This window comes from Mycteria americana, chromosome 1 (genome assembly GCF_035582795.1).
Source record: "Mycteria americana isolate JAX WOST 10 ecotype Jacksonville Zoo and Gardens chromosome 1, USCA_MyAme_1.0, whole genome shotgun sequence".
Classification (NCBI taxonomy): domain Eukaryota; kingdom Metazoa; phylum Chordata; class Aves; order Ciconiiformes; family Ciconiidae; genus Mycteria; species Mycteria americana.
Genome location: NC_134365.1, coordinates 190,352,507 through 190,374,480, shown reverse-complemented (window position 1 = coordinate 190,374,480; position 21,974 = coordinate 190,352,507). Strand labels below are relative to the sequence as shown.

Sequence of the window (21,974 nt, the reverse complement as noted above, 5' to 3'; positions counted from 1 at the left end):
CGCCGGGGGCCCGGCATCGCCTGTTGCAGCGCGGCTCCTCGCTGGTAACTATTCCCGCATCGCTGGTTTGTTTGCACTTCCTATAATAATAACGATAATGCTAATAGTTATATACTTGGAATTAATTTGATGGAAGGAATACTTACAGAATTGTAAGTTATTTTGCTGCTAATAAATCTATAAACGAAACGGCTGCAGCGGCGGGGACGGAGGGCGGGGAGCGGTGCGGGAGTCCCGGCGGCGGTTCAGCCCGGGCTCGCACGGGGCGCTGGGCCCGGCGGGCGGCCGGCAGCGGGTGCGCGGGTGCGGGGCCGTGCGCGGGTCCCGTAGATCACCGGGGGGCTGGAAACGGGGCTCGGCTGCTTTCGGTGTCACACTCCGCCCTCCCACGGCAGCGCCCGCTGAGTGCGGGTACGCTGCCTGGGTGGGATAGCAGGTGTGAATCTGGTGTTTCCTGATGCCAGCCGGGTCGAGCTGAGCCGAGCCTCTTCAGGTTAATCTCGGAAATAGAATTAATTTCAGAAATAGAGCCGGCACTGCAGTCCTGGTTCAAGCAAACCCCGTTTGATCAAGCGTGAGAGAAATCTTGCCTGGGTTTAAAGTCTGTTGTGAGTGACTTAGAAATGTGGACTAGGGCAGAGAGGGGGACTGGGCAGGACAGGGAGGGGTGGGACACCGAAGCGGAGGCAGCTTTAGCATCTCTGTTAGGTGAAAATGATCTCATTAGGTTGCATTTAGGGACTGATGAGTAGTCTGCATCTGTGTTACGGGAACACTGACCACCAAGCATTGTTTTCTGTGTCAAAAACTGCTTAGCTGAAACACTTAATGTTAGTATTTATTTTTCAAATTCCTTTTTGTCCACAGGGTCCCGCTAAAGACAACTTCTTTATAGCGGTAATAGTTTTGAGAATTTCTGAAGGGCATTTCCTTTGCCTCGCTATGGAAATGAAGAAGCTGGTTTGCATGTTGCAGATGACTCTGCTGTTTGTCCCCTGCCTGCAAGGTTAACGTTTCCCTACCAGGCTGGCAGCAGTCAATTTCCTTCTCTTGCCTCTGCTTCTGCTCTGCCTTTGCACATATTGCACTGCGTAAAGTGAGTGGAATAGGCTGAGGGAAAAATTTGTGTGTCTTTCCACAAAAGAAACTGCGTACATGAAATTAAAGGTATGGCTGCAACGTGCGTAATAGATGCCAGAGGGGAATTATTTATGTAACACACCAAGGCATTTACATTTTTTTATGTAATCGTCATTCAAGAATCAATACTGTGCCCGAGTGATTTATTTTATCATTGGCTTTTGTACTTAGCGGTGCGAGATTCAAAGCAAAACGTCACAATGAAGAAATATACCTTACGTGCGCACTGTGCCAAATCGTGAGCTCTCCCCCATTGGCTGTAAGCTCGTTTGGGGAGGACCGCTGGTGTCACCATCTTTGCGCAGTAGTGACGGTTGCATCTCCACCAAGGTGTGGCCACCCGCTGCGTGGTGCTTGGGACCTGAGGGCTGTCCGGCAGGACACTCCACCTCCCACCCCGGCACCCCTTTCCATGGGAGGCAGAATGGGGCTGTTCATGCCTGCCTTTGGGTTTGGAGTTAGGGTATGACCAGGGTGAGCATCCAGACCTGGGAGCCCAGACAATTTCAAGTCCCCTGGGTCAGATGTAGGTGCATGTGCTGAAGATGACACCCTGGGGAAGGCTAGAAGGATACCCAAATCCTCCTACTGAAACATTTTCTATGCGTTCATGCTGTTGACAGCGAAATATTGGGTTGCAGTCTTGCCTTCCGAGGAATTTTGTGACTGGCAATAGGGATAATCCAACAAACCCTTGCCAAAATTTGTAATTTTTCTTCACCAGAGCACTGACTTCAGCAGGGTTAGTAGTTTCACCAACATGGACGAAGCCAAGTGTTTGGCAGGTAGGACATTGGGTCGGCCCAGGTACAGCAGGTGATGGTACTGTGCTTGGGCTTGGCCAGGTCCCTTCTGCCAGGTACCCGCTGGCAGGGGTGGTAGGGGAAGCCTTCTCCGCAGTGCCATCTCCTGGCTCTGCAACAGTGTCTGTATGGGCCAGTGCTAGGTACTATGTGGATCCCAGACTGAAAACCCTACTTTGTCGAATACGAAAGAGTGTGATTTAGGCTTCCTCTCTGTTTCACATCCTGTATTCTGTGAGCGGGATGACATTTTGCTCTTATAGGGGCTCCTGGCAAAAAGTCTTCAAGCTTCAGTGGGATTGGGTTTTTTCTCCTTTCAGATGAGAAGAATAAGGTGGCCTTTGTGTTTGCAAGACCAAGGCCTATCTTTTTTTGTTTCAGCATAAAAGGCAGGGACAAGAGCTGTGCTTAAAACACCGTCTCACTTAGTGGCTTGTGTGAGTTTTCCCTGGTGGGAAAGAGCCTCTTTCCATTTTCTGTTCCAGACCCTTCCCATGGCGATGGCAGGGGCCATGACAGCAGCTGAGCGGGTGTCTGGTGTGACAAGACACGTGAGAGGGACTGTGGCCCAGATTCCCAGCAGTGTCTGGCTCTGATCTCCATTGGTGATCTGTCTTGGGTGACTGGTTGGATGGTGCTTCCATCAGCTGCTTCCAAAATTACCCCTCTATTCCTTCAATGATTGTTCAGATGTACTAATTGTGAGAGAGAAGGTCAGCAATAGTGGCAGTCCAGTAATGGAGTATGGTTTACATGTTATTTCTGAGTTAGAAAACAAGATGAAACTCAGATGAAACTCCCTTTCCCACACCACCACATCACATGGTGCTTCCTCACCATTAACGCTTTCTTTCTTGCATCCCCTCACTGTCTCTATGACAGACCTGCAATTCCTGAATTTTCCCATGTGCAACACACACTTCAGATAGCCCGTGCTCCATTAAAGGTACGATGCTAAAAAATAAGTCCTTAGACAACTCATACCCTCTGATCATCCATGCAAAATCAGAGAAAGGAGCAGCGAGGCACCATAGGCAGGGCTGTGTTGGGAGCACGCACCAGGAGATCAAGCGGAGGAACTCAGAGATAAACTTCTTCTGCTCCTCTGCATGCACATGTGTAACCCGTACAATTGCCAAATAGCCCGACTTATTTATTTACATATTTGTTTATTTATTTTACAGATAACCCACAGGTTTTTCTCATGAAAATACAATCATTCATCAGAAATTATATTCTTGTTATCAGAGAATCCACATTCTGGTTTTGAGGGCTGGATGAAATAAATACCAATTGCAACGGTGTGGGTTACCAAAATGGAATGATTTTCATCAAGAAGAAGCTAGGACCATGCTGCTAGTCCTCCTACTGACCTTTAGTATTGGCGACATAGGGATCACACAACTGGCAAATTCACAAATTGGTAATAGCATTACAAGGTGGGCTTGAAGGATGGATTTCTAAATTGATGGTGTACTCTGCAAAGAAAACATCTGCTTCTTTTCTTTCAGTATTTTGCTTTTCTCAGGCCCTCCCTGTGCTGCCTGTGGGAAGAGACCCTCTGGAGAGTGTCCGAGCAGAGCCCCCGACCCAGCCGGCGCTCGGGGAAGTTGGTCCCGCTGCGTGCAGGCTTAGGGGCCTGAGTCGGATGCTCAGTGTTAGGGAGGGGAATACTCCCCGTGTAAATGTCTGCAGTCTGTAGGCTTCCTCTTTTCCTTCCTACCCTACCTAGTGACCTGGTGACCCTTAGTATATACAGTGCATTCATTTCCTTCTGTCTTACGGGAAGACAGCTAGGCCAATTTCCTTTTCTCTTGTGGGGAGATAGCTAGTCCACTTAATCAGCATTTTGAATAAACCTAATTTATTTTTTAATCTGCTTTAGCCATATTTAATCTGTTTCTATTGTGATCATCCCTACGTGATCATCCTTTTTTTTTAGGGTTTTATTCTGAATCAATATTTAATGTATTTCCCTAGTTTAAAATTTATCTTTGTTGGTTTTCATTATTGAACCTTCAATGTTTACTCTGCCTTTCCTGTTGTCATATTTTAGCACTAGTAAACCTTTATTAGATTGTGAATGTACGCCCTTGACTACTACTGTTTCAGGAAGCCACTGAAGTTGTTTGGTAGGGTTTTTTCTTTAAAGAAAATCTCAGAAGAAGGTCAACACATTTCATTTTGTTCTTGCAAGCCCTTATCCTGCAAAAAGTGGACCGTTTTAGCTGGGAACACTCATACGTATGAGCTAAGTAATCATGTGTGCTTTTACTTCAGAAAAGTTTCCTTCTTCGTAGCATTGCATTTTAATGTAACCCACTGAGCATGAGATTTGGGTAGATGAACTCCAGAGGTCCCTTCCAGCCAACACATCCATGGTCCTTGCTTCTCAGCCTGTTTAAACTGGGTACCACAGGATGGAAAAGTGTGGTTAAAACTAGTGTCGAAGTATTTGGAACAGCAGAGTGGCAGCACATGCCTTTCACATCACACTTAAATCAGTGAGTCCAAAAGTTTTTGGAAAAGGAGGTCAGCATCATTTCTGGAATTGATTTCCCCAAAGATAAAGCACTGTAAAACTGCAGTTAAAAAATATTTGTTTCAGAGACCTGAGTATTTTACAAAATGTTTTTGTTCCTGTAAGCAGAAATAGCCGAATTTCTTATCAAAGAGGAATTTCTTTCCCCAGTACAGTTCCTGTCACCATGCTGTTATGTTGCCTAACCCCGAAATGAAAGCAGTTTTGTTAACTTTTTACAAATGCTTGTTGCCATGCTGGGATTGAATTGCCTATCCTTCTCAGGGCAGAAAAAAAATACAAAAAAAGTTTCATTTTCTTGTGTGTACTGGTAAAAGGGAGCCAGTATGCTGGGTAAGAGTGGAAGTGAGTGAAAAAAATTCTGAAATGAAACCAGAGTTACTGCTTCTTTTTTTTTTTTTTCATAATAGTTTTATATGGTCATCATGTTAAATAACAAGGAAAAATGGAAACCCCAGTGTCTGCTGTTAAGCAGAAGTCTCAAGTTGAATCACTGAAGACATACCTAAAAATAGTATCTTTAGAAACAACTTCTTTGTTTCATGATTGTGTAAAGATACATGAGAACATTCTCTAATTTTTATATAAACAAGTTTCTGAATGATTGACTCTAGGAAGTTGTCAATATAATTTTTCTTCTGTTGCTTATGGGAAGAACTCAAAAGATGAGATTTCAGTGTATCTTACAGACAAATGCTTCTTTGCATTTACAAGAAAATAAATAATTTATGCTATATATCAAAATCTCTTTACAAAACTATACAACTTTTACCCTACTTTTCAATTCGAGAGCATCTGTACTTCTAAGTGTCAGCAAACTTTTCTAGCATTTATGCCGTGTTGTTTTGTATACAGTCCTTGCTTGCCTGGCATTCTGTAAAGAGAAATATGAAATTCAGATTGTGAGATTTTTATCATGAAATATTGGTAATAAACTCTTGAAAATGTAACTGGCTCCTATTAGTTAGCTTTGGCAGACTATTTTTCTCTTCTTCCCCTCCCCATATGTTTGCTGTCTTTATGTACAGGCAGGTGTCATGACTTTGCTCCTCAGTTTTTTCACCTGTGTATCCAGGCCAGAGTTTTCAAAATAAAAATTAGATTTCAGATTACCCAGTTTAAGACATGAGAAGAACAGAGCAGTCTCTGGAAAGTGCTGAGCAGCTACTGTCAGAGAGCTGTACTGTACTCCTCAAGGTCCCAGGGAAGAGGATGCATCCAGGCTTTCTGGAAGACCTGCAGACTAGAAGTTCGTGGAAGTCCTCGGGTTCTGGATCTCAAGAGTTCACCCAGTTCCACTTGGGGTTAGAGAAAACAGCAAAGACCACACAACAGAAGTGGAAATAGCTTGAATTATGTTTTGCAGGCACAGTGAGGTCATTTGCATATTAGTGACTTGATCAGCTTGGCTTTAATGAGCAAAGTTAATCAGAACTGTGATTAACACAGGAAGCAGGGACACACAATGAGCAACAATATCAGAACACTTATTTTTGCCTATGTATTAAAATGAAGTAGTTTATGCGTTCTTTAAAAAAAACTTAGTTTCTCCTAACAGGTCTATTCTAAAATACCCACCTTGCCATTTCTCCATGAGCATGCTTTCCCGTCGGCTTGGACCCTGCTCATCGAGGGGTCCTCACCGACTGCTCAGTTGTAAGGCTAGGCAGAGTAACTCCTAGCTTGGATGAGCTCCCCATGCTAAAAAGACCAATAATCAGAGGAAAGCATCCTCCTCACCAGGTACCCAAAGCCAAATGGCTTGCCAAGCTGGCTGGTGGGGTTGCCCCCATAAAGAAGCCATCTCCAGTGTGGGAACAGGCTCCCCTGTACCGCGTGGGAGAGACTTGTGGTGCCATCGAATGATCATCCTGGGGGCATCTGCTGCCTGTGAAGTGATGCAGTAATAACATAGACATCACATGGATAGGTGGTGCGAGGGGACACTGGGGTGGAGGAAGTAACACTGTGCTACTCCCTTCCTGATGAGGTGGGGTCATCAGCCACTGAAGGTCTCCCATGCTCATGACAACGCATTTCTCAGAACTAACACCAACCATAAACTATTTAAAAAGAAACTGTCTTCCAATATGCATGTCAGTAGGAAGCCTGATATTTGCAAAAGTTGTTGGGTTTTAGGTAGTACTGTTATCCCCCAAGCGTGAGGTCCTTTACCCGGTGTGCGAGACGCCAATATACACACAGGGCAGAGGTATTTTATTTCATGTCTGCGCAGAGATGGGTGCTAGGTGGTAGCTCCACAAAGCTAGCACAAAGTTCCGCTAGTATTTTTACAGTCTAGTTATGCATATGCATAAGTAATTACACAAAGCAGTTTTCTATTGCTCTACATTTCTCTTATTTCAACTTAAAGCTACAGCGCTACTTTAATATTCTGTGCATGCTCAAAGGTGAGGGGTCTCTGCTTGGGCCGGGGTCTCCAGCTCGAGGGGTGTGCCTTTGAGTAGTATAATGAGGATAGTTCACGTGAGGGTGCTTCTTCTCGTTGTTTCAGATGGTTCCCAAAACATCTTAACTAGCTTATATATTTCTCCAGGATGTGCTTTACTCCCAAGGACAGTAATTCTGGTTTAGACGTTCCGCTTTCCAGTCTGAATCCCCCTTATCAACTTTATGTAAGTCCTGGCCTTCCACCAGCTCCTGCTAGACTACAGTGCTGGAGGTGTCAGTATGCACAGGGTATTTGGGACAAATTATTAAAGAAAAAAGTCCTGTAAAGAGAAGATAATGTTTTGCACATTTTACTTCTTGATGATGGTAAATGTTTTACAGGATGAGGCAGTAATCCGTTTCTTTATTCTTATATTGCAAACACAGTTCTTATATTGTCTGTTTGCCTCAGAGAGATTGCTAGGTCAAAAAAGAGATACCAAAGGAGAGACACTTCCCAGAAAATGAGAAAGGGATTTATAGTCAATGAGAGAGGGAAAATGTCCTTACTAAAGATCCCTTAGAGCCACCTTCAATCTCCTGTAAGTAACAGGATAATTGACACATTTTACATCTGATTTCTAGTATCAGAAGGAATCAAAATATTTGTTAATCACATTTTTTTAAGAAATATCACCCTTCCTCTGCCTTCTTTTCATTTTGGGTGTTCACTCAGTTAAAAAGGCAGTGCAGCCTTAATGCTGTGATCTACCAGTGAGCCCTAGTATTTTTGTGTGGATGCTACACCCAGAGATGAGAAAACTATTTTTCAAGCCAATTCAAAAGCAGCCCTCAGGTGAGGATTGGCATTTTACACTGATTTTCAGATAACGCCTGCTGCCTGCCCTTGCTGCAAAGCTGCGAGTGCCAAAGCATTCGCCTTTGTCTGCAGTTCTCATTTGCATCCCAGTGTCCAGACTTCATCAACATCTACTTTCAGAATTACATGCCCCACATAGACAAGGAGAAAGTCAGAAGAGGAAGGACTGTCCGATGGTTAGACCACCATTTCAAACCATGGGAGATCTCTCTCAGATATATATATCAAAAAGATGTTTGGTTTTTTTTAAATGAGTAGAATACATTGACGGCAGCTCGGTTGCTACCAGCATTTGAGCTAGCTTCTTTAAGCCAACTCTGGTATTTCTGCACTACTCTGCCTTCAGTGTCTACGTGCCCTTAGTTAAATGGGTTTGTGCAACCAATGGTAACCACAGATCCTAGTAGCTGCAAGAGAGGTATCCCCTTAGGCTGTGACTACCATGTATCTGCCACGTATTTATCCTCTCATCCTTCCTCTCAGAACCTTTCTTGTGGTGGGATTTGAGGACTCTCCTGTGTTGGCCCAGGTGCGCAGAACCCATGCAGTGGCGTGTCCCAGAAATTTTGCACACAGCCTTTGCTTAAATGCTGACTTATTTTGCAAGGGCAGGTAGGAAGACGTGCTGAAAAGATGGCCTTTAGTAAAGCTGGAGTTTGTGGCTGCAGATATCTGTGTGCTGGGAAGGAAGGGAGACCACAAAACTTTGCAGGGAGGCTGCAGAGCAGCCGGTGCACAGGATCTTAGTAAATGCACAGTAATTTCTCTCTCATTCATGAGTCAACATCTCTTGCAATCATTACTGGAACATACCCTTGGGCACAGAGTAGCTGCAGCATCATAGTTCACATGCCAGCTGTCCTCACCGTGTCTCATTCATGTGGCTGTGGCCAGAAATGCACCTGCCAGAGGTGTCCCTGAGCTTTAAGTAGGGAAAGCCCACAGTACTGAGATCTCACTGGGATGTGGAAATACACTTATTTTTAAAATGAAAGATTACAGCTCTTCAGCCATGGAGGAAACAGGGATTACAACATACTGCTGAAATGACTGAGGAAATGTAAACAGGCTGAACTAAATCTAATCTTTGCAAAGGCAGCTGCGAGCCCTCTTGTTTAAACGTGATTTGCAAGTCAGAGCCTGCAGCATGCAGTCGAGGACGCACTTACAGTATCAGTGTGCTGCACGGGAGGACAGTGGGTCTTACGTCTCTCTGAAATGAGTCAGGAGAAGATTGGTTTGTAGGGGATCATTGCAGGCCATCAGAGCCACCCCCGTTTTTCTTCCTCTTCCTCTTCCTGTTGCAGTTGCAGGAGCAGCTCACGAGCAGAGGAGGGGCAGGGACCAGGCAAACTGTTGGGATTTGCTTCAGTGTGAGATCTTTGCCTGGCTCAGCTGTAGTTTGGCTGTCCAGTGTCTCTGACACATATTTCATTACACACTACTCAGTCATGTAATATGTAATGCTGTGAAGAGCTGAAGAACATATTTTGTTATACCTAAAACTTAGATACTTTCCACACTAATGCTTAGAAAAGGATTTAGAGTTACTGTCATGTAGGAAACTCATTGCTGCTCATGTGGAGCGCATAACTCACCCGGTGGGAAAAGGCAAAGAAATGCCTGAAGGAGCATTAAACCAGCCAAAGCAAGTTTAACCAGCAGGCAGACTGCTTCTGCCACTCTTGACACTCAACCCTCTTCCCCTTGAGCTGTTTGGTGGTTTGTGCCAATCTTTTATCTCAGTCTCATTCCACCTCTCCTGTGTGCCTGTCCTTCAGCCCTGGCTAGCAAAGGGGATTGAAAAAAAAACTGAAGATGCTCCTGCTTTCTTCTCCCCCCACCCTTTGCAGCTCTCTGAATGACGGTGGTAGAGCAAACCATCCTTCTGTCTGTCTATATCTGGGTTCTCTTACCTCCCTCTCTGTCTCATCTGGGAGAGTGCAAGCCCTTTGGGGAAGCTTTCTTTCTTATCCTCTTTCTTCATTCCTGGAACCACAGTGCCCGGAGGCTCCAGCAGCTCTTATAGAAACCAGCCCTAGGAACAAAGAAGACACAAAGATGCGAAGGGAAAAAAACCTGAGCACCCAGGAACATTCTGGAAGAAACATTTCCCACCACATTACCCATTCCTTGATGCAAACTTGAGGTGCCAGGGAGGATGGTTTCTGGCCAGCGCTTCACAGTGACTGAGGTCATTTTCATCCCTGAACAGTAACGTGGCTCATTGTACCTGGTCCCGAGTTTTGGAGTGGAGTCTACGGCCAGCCTGTACCTATTGCCCATGGCAGAGCTTGCCAGGCACGTCTTTGCCACCGGTTTCGGTGGGAACATGCCTGGCAGAACGGGACTGGCAACCCCAGGGTGGATGTGTAGATACTCCTGCCTGTGGAGATCTGCAGAGGACTTACATTGCTGCCTCTTTGGCTTGGTCCTCCCGCCCACGGAGCCTGCAGAACACCACCAGCACTGCTGGGCTTTGGAGCTGCAGGAGGAAATCATCTTATAATGACGGTGCACCAAGAAATCCTACTGCTCAGGTGGTATTCCCGGTGCCCGTCCCTCCTCCGTGCACCCTCAGTTAACGCTTGTGGGGTGTGCAGAGGAGACTGACACAGAGAATAAGCTTCCACGAATGGCTCTCGGCTATTTGAGAAGCTGGTCTGGCTCCATCCTTCCCCTGTCTATGGACCACCTGCTTTCCCCTTTCCCTTCTGCTGCCATAGGGCAGGCACCAGCTCACCGGGGCGGTCGCAGCCTCAGGCTCCGTGCACGCCTGTGTCTTGTCCTTGGCACAGCTTCAGCTGCCTGGGCAGGGGGAGTGATGGTGGGGCTGCTGGCCATGCCTCGGTTGTCCATTTGCCTGCTTCCTGCTTGTTGGCAGGCAACTGACCTTCCGGCCAGTTGCCTGCTTCCAGGTCACGACATAAGCTGGCCAGCGGTATCATCTGCAGAGGTTTCCTTCATCTTGAATGTGTTCGGGGGTCTATGTCCCTGCTGTTTGGGAACAGCTGAGCTCAGAGATGATGGAGTTGGCCATTCATTGCATGCAACACTGGTAAATATCCGAGAAGGGGCTAAACTGATCTTCCTGAGACAATCTCCAAAGCCATCCCGCTCATCGGCTCAGCTGTACAACGGGGGATGGAAACCGGGCAGCAAAGCTGGCTGGGAGCAGGACTAGTGACAAGTGACACTGTTCCTTTTGGCATTTGGTTTTAGGGGACGGGTTGTGTGTTCTTGCACCCTACAGGTCAGTGAGTGCTTGGGAAAACGGACCTCACTGTTGACTTGTGGGTGACCTGCAAGGATGCCATGGTCTGTGCATTTATTTAGTGGGATGCAGAGCTGAATATGGCCAAACGCTATTGCTCCTTGGGCTGTTTATGCGGGGGATTTCTGGGCAGCTACCTGGAAGAATTTGTTCTTTTACCGTGATCTGTGAGAGCAAAGAGGGCGCTTGCTGGGATTACCGGTGTGTGTCACCTGGATAGCACAGGGCTTGTCTCCTGGCTCTGCCCCGCCGAAGGCCTTGGTTTCTAAATTCCTGACACCACCGGCACAAACACACACACAGAAGATCAAGACGGTTGTGGAGTTTTCATGTGTTACCAATTTGTTTACCATTTCAGTTTCCCCTGTGCCTCTTGAATGCTGTGTCAAAAGAGCAGTTCATGTTCGTTTCAAGTGTATCTGTCTTTTAGGTAACACTCAGGAGGTAATGTTTTCTGCTGCTTTTCAAGAACAGTTGTTTAGGGGCTCTTTTGAGTCTTCTGACATTTGAAAACACACCTGATGACTTTGCCTCGTTAGTTTTTGGTATGCATTGGCCACAGCAGCACAGAAAATGGAGCAGCTAAGTGAGGATGAGGAGATGAGACACTCCTCTGCTTGTCTGAGGATGTACGCTGCCTGTTTTCTAGCAGTGCAGGCAGCTCCTGTATGGTGTCCATTGGTAGCAACAAAAGCAGCATCTGTGCAGGCAAAGTCACGCCATCAGATATGCATCTGACACATCACTCTCAGCACTCAGTTTCAAGTGGTGGATCCTCCATCTCTCTGTGTTCCCTCAAAGGTCTTTCACTTTAAGTGGTCGGCAAAATGAAAGTCTAGTTTTCTCTTTTACAACATGTGACTTCTGTATGATTTCTAACTTAACTACTATCCCAATATAAAGGGTCTTCCTAACCATATTTTAGTGACGTGCTAAAAATGTTGTTTGCTAAAACTTGTCCAGGCTGCCTCAAACTTTTGCCCAGGTGTGCAAAGCCTCGCAGTCTTGGCCACCGTTACTGTCAAAGCCCGGCTACTGCTCTATATAGACTTCTGGAATAGGAACATGTCTTTGGATGAATACCCTTGAATTGCCTTGCAGAGCGCATCCACATCCCTTCAACCTCATCTCAGCTGAGCTTCCAACCTTATCTCAGCTGAGCTTCCAAGAGATACCAATGCCAACCACTAGGACAGGAAGGTGTTTGACCAGCAAGATGAAAAAAATGCAAGGAAAAGCTTGGTTTTGCTTATTTGAGGTAAGCAAAGCTGATAGTGAAAACATGAAGGAAGCATGACTGGGTTTTTGTGGGGCTTGGGCTGAAGCAGAATTACAGCTAAAACCTGCTGTAATCCGTATTTGTTAGTTTACCTATATCATGGAAGGGATTCATCCCAAATACAAGCTCTGACTTGGAGGTTTTCCTAATTACCATGTAAAAACATTACCGAGACTATATTTTTCAGGAAAGAGGGTGGTCTTTTACGCATTACTTTTCCAAAAATAGAGATGCACCAGGTAAGAGTTTGTTAAGGATTCAGGACCTTCGTATTATGGCCTTTGCGGAAAGCTGGCCTCAGATGCCGCCTGTGTTTAAATTCCATACTAATGCCTCCACAAAAAAAAAAAAAAACCAACCAACCAACCAATGGTTTTTTTGTCTTCCTGCAGCTTCAGTCGATGCAGGACGTGTTCCTTCTGAGCGACAGGCTGTCACCCAGCGCCGCACGCGGTCAGCCCAGCGCTGGCTTTCATCCTTCACCCGCAAAGGGTGGCGAGCCCCCTGAGGCAGAGCCAGAAGCAGAGCCGGCTCTGCCAACCCAGCCGTGGCAAGGCTGGAAACAAAACCCCCTCGGTTCGGGCATTTGCTCTCCAGATTCTGTACTGAGATTTTTTTTCTGATGTGCTGTAGAAGCACAGCAAGTTCCTCCTGGGGGAGGCAAACTTCCCCTCCTGACAGGGAACTAATAACTGCTTGTACGGGTTTCTGGTGGCAGTTTCTGTGCAGATTTTCAGGCCATTGACACCCAGGCTTGGAAAATGCGGGCGAGAGGCTGCAAAAAGAAGTGGGGCTTCTGAGCTTAGAAAAATTACAAAGAACGCTGTCAGAAGAGCACCGCGTGAGAGCAAGTGAGCAGAAACTGCTGGGGTAGGAGTCAGGGAGTGAGGAAACGGCAAGAGGTAGAGGCAGAAGGGAAAAAAGGGTAGAAAATGTGCAAGGGGAAAATGAGAGAATAAAGGGAAACGTGAAAACAAAAAAGAAGAGATATAGGACTATAGCTTTTAAAGAAGCTGAGTGAAAAAAAAAGTAAGCTAAAAGCAAAGCAAACAGCCTAGGAGGTTAAAATTTCCAACATTTAAAAACATGTAAAATCAAAACATAATGATAGAGTATACAAGAAAGGTACGTATGCGAGTGTGCCTGCGTGCACGCGACACTTTGTTCAGTCGTACAGGTGTTTGTGTGCAGATTTCCTTCTGGATCCAAAGTAAATGGAATGATTCTTTTCTTGGCAAAAAGCCGCCTATGGAGAATTTGTTCAGGAGAGCAGCTTCATTTATAATCACGGTTTTTTTCCTGCCATCGCACCAGTTTGCAGCAGAAGACAGGTACTTGAAATTCTGGTGGTGGGGTGGCAGCGCCTGGGTTCCCAGCAGGGGTGGTTTATCTTTGCCGTGACAGCCGCCCCGGGCACGCAGCGGGGCCGGCACCCACGTAGCAGGCAGGGGAGGGGGCCTGGGGAAGCCCATTTTGCTACCGTGCCAAAGCCACCTACGGGTCACTCACCAAAAATTGAGTGAGATTGAGGCTGTTAAGTGTAACAGATAACTGAGAAGGTTGGTTAACTATGAGACAGCTTTTGATAGATCCAGATTTTCAAAAACCATGACTTTGTTTCCTCCCAGCTTTGCAAAAAAACCCTGTCATAATTATTATAATTAAAAATAAAACTTTTTTTCCATCTGTTTCTCCACGCTTTTTACTCTTGTAAGCCTCTGGCCAGCTGAGCCACCAAACTCATGTTTTCATATTACCCCTCTCCATCACAAAGGTGAAATATTTCCTGAAAGAAAACCGGAACAGCTAGGAAACAGATTTTGGGCCGAGTCAGGGTCTAACCAAAACTCCCGTTTTCACAGGAGTGCAAAAAAACCCCCGAACACGAGAGCCAGTATTGTTGCAACAGCCTCCGCGAATGACGCTTCTAGACCTGTATCCTTCTGGAAGTGGGTTTATCAGCGGGCAGAGTCACTGCCGGTCTCTGCTCGAGACGCGGGATTCGGGTGCTTTCCCGGGAGAGCCAGGGGCACGTGCCCTCCTCCCGCTGCGGGGGGAAGGCTGCGGGCCGTGGCTGCTCGGTCGGCTCATAGTGGCCGGGCTTTCCCAACCTCTTCTTCTCTTCCCCCCACCAAGTAAAACCTAAGATTAGCTCATGCACCGTTATTAATATTTCACTAGTACTCCCCATTGCAGCAAATGGATGGCTCTGCTCAATAATTCATGGCTGGGCGTAGCCTATTAAATTTGTAGTGGGGTGTACACTTTCATGTTATTTATTTATCATTGCTTTCATTTTGCAGGGTATTTTTCCCTGCTGTTTCATTTTTCACTTGCTTAAATGCCTCTCCTTCAAAGTTCGGACTGCTTGCAGGAAATTAATCTTGTTCCTTACGCCTTTTAAGTAAGGCTAAGCTCTTCCCGCAAGGGCTTGGGACTGGGCCACAAGGAAAACTTTCAGACACACTCAGTCACTTCAGTGCAGGAGATCTCTTTGAAGCAAATGACTTTGGGACTTTGGTACCAAGACTGACAGCCCAAAGTTCATCCCTGGCCTCAGAGCTATCTGCTTTTTGTTTCACAGGGATGTTTGGCTCCTTCTGCTGAGGGAACAACCTTCTGCAAGACCAGCGACTGATCGTTGCCCTGTCTCCTCCTCTGCCAGCAGGCACTGTTTTCCCCTAGGCCCCTGCACATATGTTTTGGGGAGTGTAGATCTTTCGAGGCTGGTTGCAGGTTGTACCCCCTGCTTTGGAGTGATCTTTTGCTTTGCTTTGTGGAAACAGTCTACTCATAGATTATTTGATCTTTGTGGCTCATCTTGATTCCTAAATAAGACAGCCTGTCAGTGAAACTGAAATAAAGATTTCTGTAGAAGAACCGAAGACAGGTTTTCGGAGTTAAGGGTTTGGAAACCGAAAGCTACCCAAGCATGTAAAATCACAAACCAGTCTCCCAGCCTAGGTTTAACAGGACGTTATCCTCCTAGACTTCCCTGTGCCCAGCTCCAGGGGAAAGGGTGAGGTCTGGAGAGCCATTGCTTCTCAGAATGACCCCACCAAAAAGACACTTTTCAGTATGAGAGGACTTCTTTTTACATGCCCCTATCTCCAGACATGCCAGTATACAAGCCTAGATGTCCCTCCCAGCCCGAGTGTAAATGCCTTTTTGCTGATTTGCGCTGGAGGTTGCCCGCTCTGCTTATGTGGCAGAGGTTTCCCTTCATTTTCTTCACACCTGCGTAGGCATGGGCCATCACCCTCCACGCTGCCTTCTCCCTCCTCCTCTGGCTCCGCGCAGCGGCTCTGCGGGGCACCGCTGGGAATGCCGATGCAGGAGGTCCGTGGGGTCGGTGGGTCCTGGCGTGGAGGGTGGTGGTTGCATGGGGGTCGGAGGTCCCGTGTCTCAGGGAGGGAGAGCACGGTGGCAGACTCCAGCTGGAGGTGAAGCCCTGCAGGGGTAGGTCTGCCCCACTCCTGCCTGCGTGAACAGATTGAGACAAAGAGTGAGATGCCCTTGTTGCACCAACAAATATTTCATGATATCGTGATTCCACCCCCAAAAGACCCCAGTATCCATGTTGCGACAGGTTCAATGGGAACAGCCACCATTGCTTTGCATTCTCAAGGCTTTTTCTGGCAGATGTAATGCAGGAAGAATACAGCGTAAAAGGTATTATTTTCACATGCATTCTGCAAAGCCCCAGTCTTTAGTATTCTCGCTCCTGCAGAGATCACACGTGGCATTTCAGGATACATTGCTAACATAGACAGTCCCAGCAGTGGGTCACATTACCTCCCCCCACATGAGCACATGCCATCACAGCAATGACTCCTGCTTCACAAGGACTCATTTACCTTTCAACAGCATGTAAGTTCTCGGGGTCCATTTTCAGAAACGAGGCAGGCATTTCAGTACCTAAATCACTAGTGGCTACAGGAAGTGTCACTGACTTTAATAGGAACAAGAACAGGGTCACACAGAATAAAGGTGTGATTCAGATCGCATCAAACTGTACTGGGAATTAGATTGGGTCCTCTGCACTTACATAAGAACAAGATATTATTTGTTTAAATGAGATCCCTTTTAAATAATTTCCATTAATTTTGATTTGCCCTAGTTTTTCATGGATCAGGAGGTTCCCCTCAAAGGGTTCATTTAAAATTGCGCTGTCATTAAAACAAAGATACTTTGCAAGGTCCGCAGGAAGCTTCCACTGTCAGCCTGGAAGATCTGTGCTGCTGTCCCCGGTCTGCTCCCCACCACGCCCTTCCCATCCTGTGTACGTTCTTGGATGGCGGACATGTCCACAACCCGTGACTGTATCAGCAGCGGCAAGGAAGGCGTTGCGTTATACAAATGTGATTTTGCAAAATAATGGCTTTTGGAGAAACTCATTCCCTGAAGCAGAAGCAGCCTGCAGGAAGGCAAAGGTCTTGGGGAGGCTGCAGTGGGCAGTTACAAACACAAGAGCCAAGAGGTGGTCGTGCCAGAAAAGGCCACCGCAGGAATACCCTTCCCCAGTTCCCACAAGTAAACTGGTCACCTACAGCAGACCCCAGCTCCCTCCTCGGCTGGGGATCCCTGCAAACCCCCTCCAGGCTGCCAGAACACAATGCTGCCCAGTAAGATGAAGCCGCTGTACCTCTTCATAGGCAGTTGCCCCAGTTCCTCCGAATATAATTCCCGGTCGTTGGCGGAAATGGGATCAATGGTTCCTGCAGGCTTTTTGGGTTGCCGCTTACCTTGCTAAGAAATACCTGAACTTGGTGACAGGAGAAAGCAGGCAGTCACCGCCCTTCCTAAGGCTCCCCAAGGCACCCGGGGCTGAAGGGGAGGAAGGTGAGAGCCCGTGGGCAGGCGAGGAGGCGGGAGTGAACGCTGCTGCCGCTCAGAGCTGCGGGGCTGGCGCAGAGGCAGAGGAGAGCCGAGGCTGCGGGAGAGGAGGAGAAAAGCCGTGGAAGGGTTTGAAGCCTGCGGTGACACGGTCTGGCTGACCTGCAGCGAAGTGCGACTGCGTTGCACGGGCAGCAGGATGAGAGCGTCAGCGTTGCAAAAGGTGCGTGGAAAGAAAGGTCCTTCAGGCACAGGGACGATAAGGGGCAAGGCTTTTGAAGTGTTTTAGTGGTGACAGCAGAGGGGAAAGGATTGGTTTTGACCTGTTCAGCTGTGGCTGAGGGGCATGGTCTGTTTATAACTATAGTCCTCCCTCTGTGAGTGACTGGACACAGTGCATGTTAATTTATGGTACATAATTTGTAGACAATCATCTTAGCCGTTTCCTAATGTCTTTGCCTGTAACTGGAGGAACACCCCTCTCTAACTCTTCTGCCTTTCACGCAAATAAATCTCAAGTAGCTGCACTCGGATTTTGGCCCTAAGACTGGAGCTGTAGGACAAGTGTATTATTTTTCTAATGCGGGACAGTAATGGACATTTAACTCAGTATCACAGTACCTCCTATCGTAACACTAGCTAGCCTGTTGCTAACCGTAAGCATACTTTACTGCAAAATACAAGCTATTTATATCGAAGAGTTACAATTCAACACACTTCTAGGAAATCAGTACTATAATGATTGCCTGCAGTATCCTGCCCGGTGTAAGAAATTACATTAGAGAGATAATTTTCATATAATCATACGTTGTCAGCAATACAACAAACGAACATCACACTGGTACAACTTAACCAGGTACAGGTAGGAGCTACTATCGCACCGTACCAGTTAAATGTATTTCAGTGCTGCTCAATAAAATTGTTATTTGTGTGATGCTTCAAGGATGCACAGTGCAGAATTTAAATAGTGCGTTGTCATGACAGGACTTCAGCTGGGGTTGTGTGTAAAGACTACTTAAGTTTAATAATGTTTGGTGAGACAGCATTATTAGGTATACACAGCGACACTCCAGTAGGTCTTGAAATGAGGCAGAAAAAGGGAAAGGGATTCATGGTCCACATGGCAAATATATCAAAATCTTTTGTTTATACTTGCCTTATAAATCCATCATACTTTAAATCTCATCCCTGCTGTCCTTGTATTTCTAAGCTTGTTCGAGCACTGTTTTAGCACAGCTGGTGCCTACTGGTATGTACTGGTATGAATCAGTGCTGTGTACTGACGACAGCGTTGAGCTCAGTCTAAGTGAGATGAATATAAAATATCATACAGGAGGGTGGAAAATCCGAGTCCCTCACCTACCTTCTGCATAAGCTATAATAACTCAAGAGAGTATGTTAAGAGTGCTTAGCAAACATCTCTGATAAGGAAACACCCACCCCTAGTTTTCCTGTGCAAGTAAGATGTTAGATTTAAGGCATGCATCCATTTGGTGCCCTCTTCCCTGTCTCAGAAAAGGTATTGCAGCATTCAAGGAGATGTCATGGAGAGCAACAGAAATAATTAAGGATTTGAAAAAGGTCTGTAAGAAAAAAGTTGGGGCAAACCATCAGGCTGGTGTTAAATATCCTAGAAAACAAAGAAGAGGAGCCGTGGCACAGTCTAGCAAATAACGAAATACCGTAGGGGAGGTATTCTTCTAATAGAAGGAAGTAATAAAAAATGCCTGGAACATGTTTCAATGTAATTCTGAATACAGCGAATGTACGTGTACTTCAAGGATGGATCTTAACTATGGGCATTTGTTCATGAGAAGGTTTTCCTGAAGCTCTCTACATCAGCATGTAGCTGATGGTTGAGCTGATCTGATGAATCGTGAATGACAGCTTTTTCATTAAAGCATTCAGTTTGGTTATTTTTTCAGCTGCCTGTTTTCAGAGGTAAAAGTCAGAACAGAAGTTGTTAAAAAAGCTGAAGGATGATTCTTCAGCCTGTGGAAAGTGGTGGGAATTTTGCTGTTAAGGCAGGACATTTCTTAAAATCCCCACAGGGTTGATGAATCACTTTTAGCTATTGATGTTGTATTTTCAGTTCTGTTAAGGCTTCTGCAACGCTGCATCATCAGGGTTGAAAGACAGCTAATATTTGCATCCATCAAGCACTTTTATGCCTGACCCTCAGCGTAGCTGGGAGACGTGTCCTTGAAATTGGTGTCAGTTGTGAGGCGACGTGAGGAGCACTGTGTCCTGTTTGAGGCTCTCCTGTATAAGAAAGGCTTTGACAAACTGTAGAGAGTCACCAGGATGGTCATGGGCTGGAGCACACGAGGTCCAAGAAGAGGCAGGGAGGGCTGGACTTGTTCAGCTTGGAGAGGAGAGGGCTGAGAGGGATCTTTTTGGTGTCTACACCTACCTAATTGGAGCTGATAGAGAAGATGGAGCCAGCCTTTTGTCAGAGGTGCGTACTGAGAATAAAAAGGTCGCAAGTTGCATCAAGGGAAATGCCAGCCACACGCAAGGAAAAAGAGTTTTCACAGCGAGGACAGTCAAACGTTGGCAGAGGTTACCCAGAGATGCTGAGGAGTCTCCATCCCTGGAGACACCGCCCCGAGCGCCCCAGCCTGACTTTGCAGCCAGCCCAGCGTTGAGCGCGGCATAGGACTGCAGACCTTGTTGTTCGTCTAAAATGTGGCTGCTTTTAACTGCCAGAGAGAAGGTGTTTTGTGTGTGCCTGTGCATGTGCGTAGTGAGAGACAACGGAACCGAAGAGGGGTAAGACTGAGAGGAAGTGGTACACGCCAGTGGACCTATTGTAGGAGTAATGAGGTGAAGAGGAAGACCAGAGAAGGGTAGATTTCCTTATAAAGACAAAATCTATTTCACTATGACGTTTTGTCACCAGTCACTTCCCTCTCTGGGCTCAGTCTTGGGCTTGTCTTGGGCTTGACTAGTTGCTCTGCAGAAAAGGAAGATTTTCCTAGTCACACAGCAACCTATTTCGACATACTACTTTGCAGTTCCCCAACCTACAAAAAGTTTTATTTTTTTTAAAGAAGTTCTCCCCTTTCCATTGGATTTGCAGCTGTCGAGCAGTTGCTCCGGCAGTTTGGACCCACCGCTTGAGCCCGGGAGGTAAGATCACAGCACCTGCTGTTTTTTTAGCAAGCCACCCTCATTGCGCATACAAGCAGTTTAACTGCACAGGAAATTGTGGTCACCATGAAAAAGCAGTGCAGGTTCTGTATTAGCGTGAAGCATTTTCCAGTTATCTTGGCAATTTGGCATGGCTTGGCATGGCATTTCTACTGACCTTCAGGAAAGTGTTTGATGGATTTAATTGGGCAGAGTGGTGTTTGACTGAGTAGAGTGGTAGCCTTTGAATTTGCTTTTGCTGGCATTTCATTAGTTTGGCAGGGTGTGATAAAATAAGAAGCTGTTATTTAGATTGCAGAGTGAATCCCTGTAAGAGGGTAATTCTAATTCCAGTGATGAAAAACACTGATTCATAAAGCTAATGTATTTTGGCCTGTATTGTTTACCATACACTCTGCTGCCTGGTAGGACATTCATACTAGGCTTTTATAAATGTAATTTTACTCTCCAGAGAATAAATCAAACTGATTCATGATGGAGCCTGATTGTAGTAGGGACTTCTGCTTTAGAAATGGTGATATGTGACGGTCCTAACATTGTATTTGCCTTTTAAGATCTTGACTGTTGAAGCTGGTAGGCTTGTCCCTTGTCTTCTTTGGGATTTCAGCTCAGGCTGTAGATGAACTGTGACTTGCAATGGTCTACAGACATTTTAGGCAGTAGTATTGTGAACAGAAGCCTTTGGGCTTAACTTTTTGCTCTGTAAGGGCAGTAGACTTGCTGTTTTTGTCAGACAGTGGTTTCCTCAGCATGTGCATTTGGTTTGAACACTGTCTGTACAACTGACCCTTAGGCCTGTGAGTAACTTGACTTTTCAAGCAAATGGGACCTCAGGTCTTTGTCAGTGTAGCCAAAGTCACAGACAGCGTTGGCCGGCTGGCCCCTCACTGCTGCAGATGTCAAGTGAAGATGATCTCTAGCAAACGGCAGGCGAGGTTGTGCCATGAGAAGTGCAGATGGGTGCTCAGCAGATGGCTGTTTGATTATCTTGATAAAAGTAGATTATGCCCTGAAACCTCTCATGCAGAGAAACTCCAGCACGTATCACCTTCCTCCCCTCTTGCTTGTCACACAGGAGCGGTTTGCCCTCCCGAGATGGGGCCAGAGGGTCTGCGGGGGGTCAGGGATAAGGCTGGGCAAACTCTCCTGAGCAGACAGGAGATGTGGAAACCCCCTCCGTGGTGGGAAACTCCATTGAGGAGGGATGCTAGAGCCAGGAGGGATGGGGAAGTACCTGCCTGCCTGCTGGTAATGAGAGTGGGGATTTCTGCTTCAGTCCTGACCATGAGGTCCAGATTTGCTCAGGTCAGAAGCTGAAGACAGTGCTCACACCATAGGTCAAAAAAAAGGTCTTATGTAACTGTTTTTGAATCTCCTTCCTCAACTGAAATCAAGTAAGGGTTTGGACTGAAGGCTGTTATGGTTATAAAATGTTTGAGATCCTGTATGAAACTCATCGTAATTGAAAAAGTCTAGTGGTGTTGCTTCTCTCTCCCTGCTCACAGAACATACCATGCTCTCCATCGTGCTGTATAATGCTACCAATTCTGTTTTGATCCTGTTTCCTTCTGATTTCAGTCATGAGCAGCTTAAAATGCAGCTGTGTAGCATGGAGCAGAGCTATCGTGATAGAAATCCTACAGTAAAAGTCATCACCATATGTTTTTTCTAAAGTA

The 21,974-nt window shown here is 46.3% G+C and overlaps 1 protein-coding gene across 1 annotated transcript in view; it reads left to right on the top strand.

The window, feature by feature from the left end:
* The first annotated feature begins 20,093 nt into the window (after positions 1-20,093).
* Positions 20,094-21,974, top strand: part of LCP1 (lymphocyte cytosolic protein 1) — a 30,809-nt gene continuing 28,928 nt past the window's right edge. Inside the window, exon 1 of the mRNA XM_075489377.1 lies at positions 20,094-20,277. The gene's annotated coding sequence lies outside the window, so the exon portion shown is untranslated. The remainder of the gene's footprint in view (positions 20,278-21,974) is intronic.